The following is a 9904-nucleotide window of genomic DNA, read 5'->3' on the forward strand; positions in this document are numbered from 1 at the left end:
ATCAAAGATCCAGAGGGTCACTGAAGTCATGAGTATAGGTAAGTTTTTCTAGGGAGAGAACCCATTGGTGATAATAGAACAGGCCTAGGACTAAAGTTGAAAAACACTAAAAGTTGAAAAACACTAATGGGGAAAGACAAGGTGGAAGGAGATAAGAAGGCAATGAAGGCACCATGAGTAGTCTGGTAGAAAGAGGCACAAGAGAGTATGGTGTCAAAATATCAAGGAAAATCAGTTTTTTAGTAAGACAGGAACAGCCTACAATATTAAATGCTGTTGAGACACAAGAACATGAATACTATAAAAATATCCTTTAGATTTGGTATTATTTAGAACATTCATGACTATCAGAGTCATCAATAATGGTCGATATTCACAATATTCATGTGAGTCTGAGGACTTATTTTCTTAAGTCAAATGACTGTACAGAAGTTATTTTAATGGTAGTTGTCTATCTAGTATTAGATCACTGATAAAAGATAATATACTCTTTTTTTTTTTTTTTTTTTTTTTACCAGTCATCTTTTATTTGGAGGTTAATTCCCATTAGGACATGAAAGGATTCAGCAACGATCGAGATTGTGTTCCTCATGGACGGGCTCAGGCCAAGGTCATGGGGTCGGGAGGTGGTGCAGAGCATGTCCTCTTCAGTAGTATTTGCGGAGCCACTCATGCTTGAGATGCTTATAGGAAAAGCAGTAGTTGAAAAGCACGTAGCATGCCAGCACCATGGTAATCCCCGAGATGCTCCCCTTCCTCACGTTAATGTATTTGTTGTAGTACCGGTAGTAACCTCTTTGAAATGCTTCGAGAATGCCACTAGGGCTGAAGTCCCACATCAAGATCCAGCTTGGCAACTCCCCCAGTTTGACCTCTAGAAGTTTCTTGTCCTTCATTGGTACAACTGACGCCACCTTGGAGTCCTGGTGTCTGCTGTGCCTCGATAATATACTCTTAACTGAGTAATGCTTTTGAAGGAAATTTTGTTTGACAACACACACTTGAAAATAGGAGTACGGATATAGTTAAGCAGCATGATTTATTCATACTTTGAAGAGTGTATATGAGTTGCGTTCTATTCGCTATAACACTGTGGTATTTGCCCTTAAATTAGAACTTTTTGAACTACTTTAATTCATTTTGATAGACAATTTTACAAATAGCAAAAATGACTCTTTTTGAAAAAAGATATTTTTACCCATTTTTATTCTAATCCCATGTGAAAAGATAGATAAAATAAAATGTAAGTAGATGCCCTCTTCTTTTTTTTTTTTACTAGTTTTGAATCTCTGTCTTCTTTTGTATAATTTTCTCGGTCATTTCCTCCTTATAAATAGTTGATCCTTGTATTCTTTTCTTAAATCCCTATAACTCAGTCTCTTAGTGAGGAACAGAGAACTATGTCTTGGTCATAATGATATCCCTTTCAATGCCTAACGTGGAACCTTGAATGTGGAAAGGACCTTAAGAATACTTAGTAAATAAAAGTAATAGAAATATAAGTCTAGGTGCTTTTCATTCCACTGAGCACAATTACATTTTAGTTAATTTGACATGTATTATGATTTTTGCTGATTCAAAGCCTTAGAACAGCATATCCACAGTTCCAGGATACACTCATTAATCCAGTGAATATTCTTCAGTTTCCTACTACGTGCAAACGGTGTATCAAAGACAGACATAACTCTTGTCCTTGCTGGAGTAAGACCACAGAGATGTGCCCTGTTATAACAAAGCCTGAAGCCACCAATCATCTCTTTTTCTTTTACATGAAGAACAGACTTTCTTTGGAGCTTTTGGAACATATATATTTTTCCTCATTTTTATTTTCTTTTACTTTATGATAGTGAATTTCTTTTCATTATTTCAAATATCTAACTCAACTACAACCTCCAAAAGACACATAGCAGCAGTCTTTTTTTTTTCTTTTTTCTTTTCTTTAAGAATTCTATATTCCAATTAGCACTGTTGAAAATAGGGGAGGAAGGGGACTATGGACTCTTTATTTGCTCATTATCAGAGATTCTTTTTAATTCTTAGCATCTTGTCCCACTAATTATGTCTCTCACACAGAAGGAGGTGAAATGAGTTAGGTAATTCATGAATTAGGGAAAGAAAATCCTTCCCGCTCCCTGCAACATTTCTCCCTGCAGGGTTCCCTCAGATAGCCAAGAGACCACTGTATCTGGAATTGGTGGGTTCTTGGACTCATTGACTTCAAGAATGAAGCTGTGGACCCTCACAGTGAGTGTTGTAGTTCTTAAAGATTGTGTGTACGGAGTTTCTTCCTTCTGATATTCAGACATGTTTGGAGATCCTTCTGGTGGGTTCATGGTCTGGCTGGCTTCAGGAGTGAAGCTGCAGACCTTCCTGGTATTACAGCTTCTAAGGCAGCACCTCTGGAGTTGTTCATTCCTCCCCTCGGGAGTTGTTCACTCCTCCTGGGGGGTTCATGGTCTCCCCGGCCTCAAGAGTGAAGATGCAGACCTTCGTGGGGAGTGCTACATTTCATAATGGTATTGCAGACCCAAGGAGTGAGCAGCAGCAAGATTTATTGCAAAGAGCAAAAGAACAAAGCTTTCATAGTGTGAAACGGGTCACAAGCATGTTGCTGCTGCTGGCTCCCCAGCCTGCTTTTATTCCCTTATCTGGCACCACCCACATCCTGCTGATTGGTCCATTTTACAGAGAGCTGATTGGTCCGTTTTGACAGGGTGCTGATTGGTGCGTTTACAATCCCTGAGCTAGACACAGAGTGCTGATTTGTGCATTTACAATCCTCTAGATAGACATAAAAGTTCCCCAAGTCCTCAGCAGATTAACTAGACACAGCACTGATTGGTGCATTTACAAACCTTGAGCTAGACACAGAGTGCTGATTGGTACATTTACAATCCTTTAGCTAGACATAAAGGTTCTCCAAGTCCCCACCCAGCTCAGGAGCCCAGCTGGCTCAACATAGTGCATCCAGCACCAGGGCCACAGGCAGAGCTGCCAGCCAGTCCTGAGCCATGTGCCTGCACTCCTCAGCCCTTGGGTGGTAGATGGGACCAAGCAGGGCAGAGCAGGGAGCCGTCACCATCAGGGAGGTTCCTGCCATGCAGGAGCCCACCACCGAGAGGGGGGCTCAGGCATGGCGGGCTGCAGTTCACAAGCCCTGTCCCACAGGGAGGTGGCAGAGGCCCACTGAGAATTCTAGCACAAGGTGGGTGGGCCAGCAGTGCCGGGGGACTGGGCACACCCTCCGCAGGTGCTGGCTCAGGGGCTAAGCCCGTCACTGCCCTGGGCCAGCAGAGCTGGCCAGCCACTCTGAGTGTGGGGCCTGCAGAGCCTGTGCTGGTCGGAACTTGCACTGGCCCGTGAGCACCTCCCACAGCCCCAGTTCCCACCCACGCCTCTCCCTCCATGTCTCCCAACAAGCAGAGGGAGCTGACTCTGGCCTGGGCCAGCCCAGAGAGGGACTCCCACAGTGCAGTGGCAGGCTGAAGGGTTCCTCAAGCGTGACTTGAGCAGACGTGGAGGTCAAGGAGGCCCTGAGAGCGAGTGAGGGCTACCAGCACGTTGTCACCTCTCACCACCAAAAAGTAGAGGTTCTGCTCTCACTAATCCATGCTGTTAATTTTACAGGGAGACCTGAGAAGGTCTGTGTTTGTTCAGTAGTGACTGTAACTGGGTGTGTATATTCATATAATTTTAGGAATCATTGTTAGGAAATACTGCCCACACAAAGAGCATATTTTTCAATATCACTTTCATAAAAATGGTCTGTCCCTGACTCCCCTCTCTCTGTCTCTCAATAGGTTTTACATTCAGGCAGGGAAAAACAGCATCATTCACTGTGCCCTCTGAGGGCACAGTTTTTGTAAAAACAAAAGTTTACAAGTCTAAACTTGTGTGGAGTCTAGTGTTTCCTCTGAGATGCTGAGCTCTTCCTTCTCACTTTGCTTTTTGGGTAACTTAAATACAAAATCCTTACTTTACTTTGCAAATTTTATGTTTTCTCAAAGCTCTCTCATACGATCTGTATTTTCATAATTTTCTCTCTAGATTGTTAAAGCAAAGTGTTCTTTCTTTGACTATATAATACATGTAATACAACAAAATATAAAGAGTGTTGTTATTTCCTTATGGTAGCAAAAATAGCAAATAATTTAGATTTTAAGTGTCCTTTAAAAATTTTTGGCTTATTCTTGGCTATAAACACAATGAGATTTTTACTTCTGTTCACAAGAGCATTGTGGAAAATCTGTATATAATAATTATGAGTAAAGTTGGTATGCACTCATGTGTAGTCCTTGACAACCACTGCTCTCCATACATGACCAAGCTGGAATTAAAAAAAAACTTTAGGGGTGGGGAGTTGGGACAAATGTCTGGCCCAGGAAGCCAGTCTCACGTTCAGACATTTAAGGAAAGAGAACTAGCTCTTGATGTAGTCATTAAGGAAGACACATCTGCATATCCCATTCAGCGATATCACTATATAACAAGAAATAGACCATTAACATTGGCGGACACACATTTAGACAGCTTGAGTTTGAATCCTGGCTCAGTCATTTACAAATTACATGCTTAAATTCCTAACTTCTCTATACTTTCATCAGTAAAATAAAGAAAACAGTAGTATTACTTCACAGAGTCTTTATGAGGAAGGTATTAACATAGTGATTGCTTATTAAATGTTAACAATTATTATTATGAAAAGCAACCAGATGGCCAACTTTTTTTCATGCCAAAAAATTTTTTAGCCTAGTAAGGTTTAGCAATCACTGGGCTTCTTAGTATATGGCACATAATAACACACCACAGTGATAATGAAAAAACTTGTATTAGAATCTTAGAATACCAAGACCCTAATCTGTTTTGCATAATGTTTAGAGATGTTTAAAACATCCCTAAAGAACTATAGTGTCCTCAGGTATTCTCACTGGCTAGCCTCATTACACTTACTTACACTTATGTTCACGTGCACGCACGCACACACACACACACACACACACACACACACACACACACACAGAGTTGAGTCTAAACTGGTGATTCTGCCTCCCTATCAGAGTTAGCTTGCCTGAAAGCAGGAATTGGAATCTATTCTTGAAAATGGTCAGATAGTATGTATTTCAGGTTTTGCAGGCCATACAGTCTCTGTCGAAACTACTCAACTCTATCATCACAGCATAAAACAACCCTAGATAATATGTAAATAAATGTGTGTAGCTGTGTTTTAATAAAACTTTATTTATGGACACTGAGATATATATTTCATATAATTTTGTGTGTTACAACATAGTGTTCTTCTTTTGATTTTTCCCAACAATTTAAAAACATGAAAACTATTCTTAGCTCATGAACTATGCAAAAACACATGGCAGATGGGATTTTGCTTGTCGGCAGTAGTTTATTAAATCTTGTTTTAGAGCATTCCTTTTGTTTTGCAACCTTGATCCTTCAGAAACTGGCCCAATTGTCCCATAGAACTAATATTTATGGTGTTATGAATAAACATAGAAACTGACACTCCCTGATCTTAAAACTTGAAATTTACATTTGTCTTACATGAGTTCCTTCCTTAGGCAAGAAACTGAAACTCCACACCCAGACAATTAGATGCCAGACCCCTGATCTCATGATTTCTGCATTTGTCTTCCCAAATTTCTGTTTTCTTCCACATATATTCCTTCTCCACTATATAAACCTTCAATTTTAGTCAGTTGGGAAAGACAGATTTGTGATTTGGCTTCCATTTCTCTCACTGGTGTCACCCAACTTAAAAGCCTTTTTTTCTGACAGTGCTCATTGTCTCAGTGATTGGCTGTCTGTGAGGCAAACAACAGGACCAAGCCCAAAGATTTTGGTACGCTGACCAGGAATGCATTGATCATGGCTTGGCTACCCCATGGGTCAGGGCAATCTTGGAAGCCCTCCGAAGCAGCTGCCAGCCCATTTTTGGCCTGAGGTGGATTTGAGTCTCTCTCTCTTTGGCCCTGCCACTGCCAGCCGCAACTGTGTTCTTGAGTGCTTTGGAAGAACATCCTTTGAAATGTGACGCTTACCTCTGGATAGGTGATTGTCTTTTGTGAATACCAGACAGTCAGAATTACTCTTTTCAATTTGGGACATTCTGGAGGAATTTTCATCGGCAGGTTGAATAAGCCCATCTGATGAAGGAAGCACTCTAAATCCTTCAGTCTGCACATTATTGGGGCTTGTTAGTAATTGTTTATGGGTGTGTAGACAAGTGAGTATAATTTGTGAGTTCAGACAGTGGGATTGGCACCTCTCAGTGTGAGAGATCCTGAAGGAATTTCTGTTGTAGATTGAACAAGACTAGCTGATGGAAAGAGGAAGCCCTTCAACTGTTTCAGTTTGGATACTCTTGGGGCTTGTTGGTTGCTGCAGAGTTGCTTTATGTTTTGGTGATTGTGTGTATGTCGATGTAGTCATGGGGGTTGGGATTCAATCTCAAGAGTGCAGCCTGCTAGCATGCATTTTTCATGGTTGATCTGAATATAACTGTAGACCAATGCAGCAAGGGAAAGTCTATGACCACACTACTCTGGATGGGCCCTTTTTTGTCTGATCTTGAAAGGTTTATGAATTGTAGTACTGTCTTTCAATTGGATTCATTTTCCAGTTGAAAGGAAAATCAGGATGGAATTTCATGTATCCAGGCTTTTATGTTGCTCTTTTAGGCAGGGTTGGGCCCGATAAGAACATGACGGTCTTCTGTGGTGTTATCTGGCCCCAGCGTTCTTGGGAGTCTGGAAACTTTTAGCTTTTAAAAATTGAACTGCCATGAAAACTGCTTTATTCAAAATTTTAGTTCACAACCTTAACTGGAAGACCAATCAGGGCAAAGGTCAGCCATATTAACATGTTCCTAAACCAGTGAGTTTAACTGTTATCTCATGGCTGGAATTCTGAGCTCAAAGCTACTGGATCTTGGTGTATGTGTGTGCATGTCCATGTTATGTGTTGTGTTTACAGGGTACCAAATGGGCTCATAAATAAAAGAGCACTCATACATTAACTAAATAAGTCCAAGCATTTTTCAGGTTTACCTGACTTAAGTAAATCTTTAATGAACAAGCTGACTTCAATATTAATGGTAAAATACAAATAGAAATGTCTTCAGAATTTGTCAGCATGTTTTTGTCTGTCTTAACTGATTATTTTACATTTACCTCTCCCAGATATTTTAAAGTGTCGAGGTTCAGCAAAAGTTTGTAAGACTGTAAATTCAGCTAAGAACAAAATGAGATCATTATATATGTACTTTATTTATTTATTTAATTTTTTGAGACAGAATCTTCCTCTGTTGCCCAGGCTGGCATGCAATGGCACGATCTTGGATCATTGCAAACTCTGCCTCCTGGGTTCAAGCAATTCTCCTGCCTCAGCTTCCTGAGTAGCTGGGATTACAGGTGTACCCAGCTAATTTTTTTATTTTTAGTTGAGATGGGTTTTCACCATGTGATCAGGCTGATCTTGAACTCCTGACCTTGTGATCCACCTGCCTTGGCCTCCCAAATTGCTGGGATTACAGGTGTGAGCCACCACTCCTAGCCAATATGTGTAACTTTTTAAAAATAAATATAACTAATAATGTTGGTTTAATGAAATATTCTAAGTTTTCTTGAGTATACCCACATGCTTAACTTTAAGTTAAAATTCGGTAAATATATGATAATATCTGATAAATTGGTAAAAATCTGATACATAGCTGATAAGTAGAGACTAGAAAAAAATGGTTAACAAGGAAATAACTTGAAATGGTGACTAGTTTTTTCTAATATCTCAGTTTTCAGAAATAATCTAAATAAACTGATAAAAATGAATAAATTGAGTACATATAAATGGTATAAATACTTGTAGGTAAACTTTTTGTGTAATTTAAAATCTCAAAAATTATTTTAAATTCAGTAATAGAAGCTCATTGAATATCTTGGTCATTTTCAATTAAGAACGGATTATGATATGAGAAAGCATGTTTCTAAAAATTTGTGAAGTACTTTCATCTATAAAATGCCAGTATCTCACAGACAATTCAGGATTTCTTGCTTCTTAGATTTTTCACTAAAATTTAACGTTACTAAAAGTAAGAATTCTAGTTAACATATAATTCTTCATATAAAATGTGCCAAATCAGAAGGTCCAAGCATGTTGTAGATGGCCTGTGTACATAATAATAAAGTTGGTGAAAAAAGAATTTGTAAAAGAAATTTTGTATGTGATTAATTTGGGTATAATTTAAGAGGAATTATTTACAAGAGTCTTTCTAAGATTCTTCCCCTATGTTAAAACAAAGTTTACTTAAAATTTTTATTGTTCTTAATAAAATTACAAAAGATTTTCATTTTGATTCTATAATCTCTTTCTGAAAACTTCTCTGATTTACATTTCAGAAGTGCATCTCTAATGTGTCTTTCTGCTTTGACCTTTTACTTTTTCTCCCCTTGAAAAGGCCCAAGTCATTCAATTTTTTTCTCACCTCCTGTAATTTTATTCCTCTGATTCTAACTGCTATTGTGGTCTGACACTAAACTATCTTGAAGGTCTAGGGAAGCTGTATTTTCCTTAATTATAACTTGATTCTATAGTCTTGACTTTTTGTGGTAAGGCTAAAATGTTCATCATTTGACTTTCACTTTATGTCTAAATTGTTCATTAGGTTTGACTTATGGCAAACCTAAAGAGGCTAGCCATAAAGAGAAACCATCGCATTGCAGAAGGTATTCCTTTGCTTTTTTGTTAACTGGTATAAGAAACATATTTTACATTTTATCAAGATAATTCCTATTGGTTTTTTAATTGCTTCAAAAAACTGAAATCGAAAAGAATTAGGTTTTTTACATCCGTGTAATTTTTTTATTGCTTTTAATGTCCTTGTGCTATTAAGTCAGAGCTTTCTCTCCTGGATCTGAAAAAGAAATCAACTCCTGTTAAAACTTGAACATTGGTTCCAGTCAAAGCCTCATCTTCTGAATGGGAAGAAGACTACAATCAAAATAAATCACTTTGTGAGAAACAGCGTCAGAAATTAAAACTATCCAATCCTTCTAGGCCCAGAAACTATTGCAAAAGAGTTGGACAAGTGAGATTGTAAGAGCTGATTTTTAGGAATAAGAATATTTCAGTGTTTTTCTATAAATGAAACATTAATGTCAAAAGCACACTGATGCATCTGGGCACCTGCGCTGGAATAACAGGGTATTCAAGAATTCCCTGTTATTCATCAAGCATTCATCCACTTTTTAGTTGAAAATTGTAAAAGGTTATAAAAGATTTATGGAAATTTTATCTGATGAGCAAATTGATTAAAATTAGATGGAATTCTTTAGAAAGTTATATTAAAATTAACTTTAGCTGCCCTGGAAGTCTAAGAGGACCATATTAGTCTTATTTACTATGTTAAAATTATACAGGAAAGCATTGTCAAATATGAAATGATATATCCTTTCTTTGGAATATATATATATGTGTGTGTGTGTGTGTGTGTGTGTGTGTGTGTGTATTAATATGTGTTTCAAAACTGTATAAAATTCCTAAAATTCTGATATGTCTTAGTATATGTTATCAGAAATAATTATGATTATTAGTTAAATGGTTGTATGCCACAGAAATAACCAAATTTCTTTGTCTATTGTGTTTTTAACCATGGCTGACTTACTGTTTTACTTTGATTCTTCCCCATAAAAAAAGTGGTTTTAATCAGCTACAGCCAAAACTTGCTTCTTTACGGGAATTCATGAAAAGGACTATTGAATGAAGGTTTCCAATAACTTTGGAGATCATGACATTTTGACAAGAGAGAAAAATCCTAGGACTGTCATTAGAGAGCTAAGGTGTTCATGAGTCCCCATATTGAGCAGAACAGGGATTCATTGTATGAGCTGTACTAATA

General features: G+C 38.1%; 1 pseudogene; it reads right to left on the reverse strand.

Moving 5' to 3' along the window:
* Positions 1–553: 553 nt before the first annotated feature.
* Positions 554–934, reverse strand: LOC105508305 (annotated as a pseudogene).
* Between the last annotated feature and the right edge of the window lie 8970 nt (positions 935–9904).

Source organism: Colobus angolensis, unplaced genomic scaffold (assembly GCF_000951035.1).
Source record: "Colobus angolensis palliatus isolate OR3802 unplaced genomic scaffold, Cang.pa_1.0 Scaffold16, whole genome shotgun sequence".
Classification (NCBI taxonomy): domain Eukaryota; kingdom Metazoa; phylum Chordata; class Mammalia; order Primates; family Cercopithecidae; genus Colobus; species Colobus angolensis.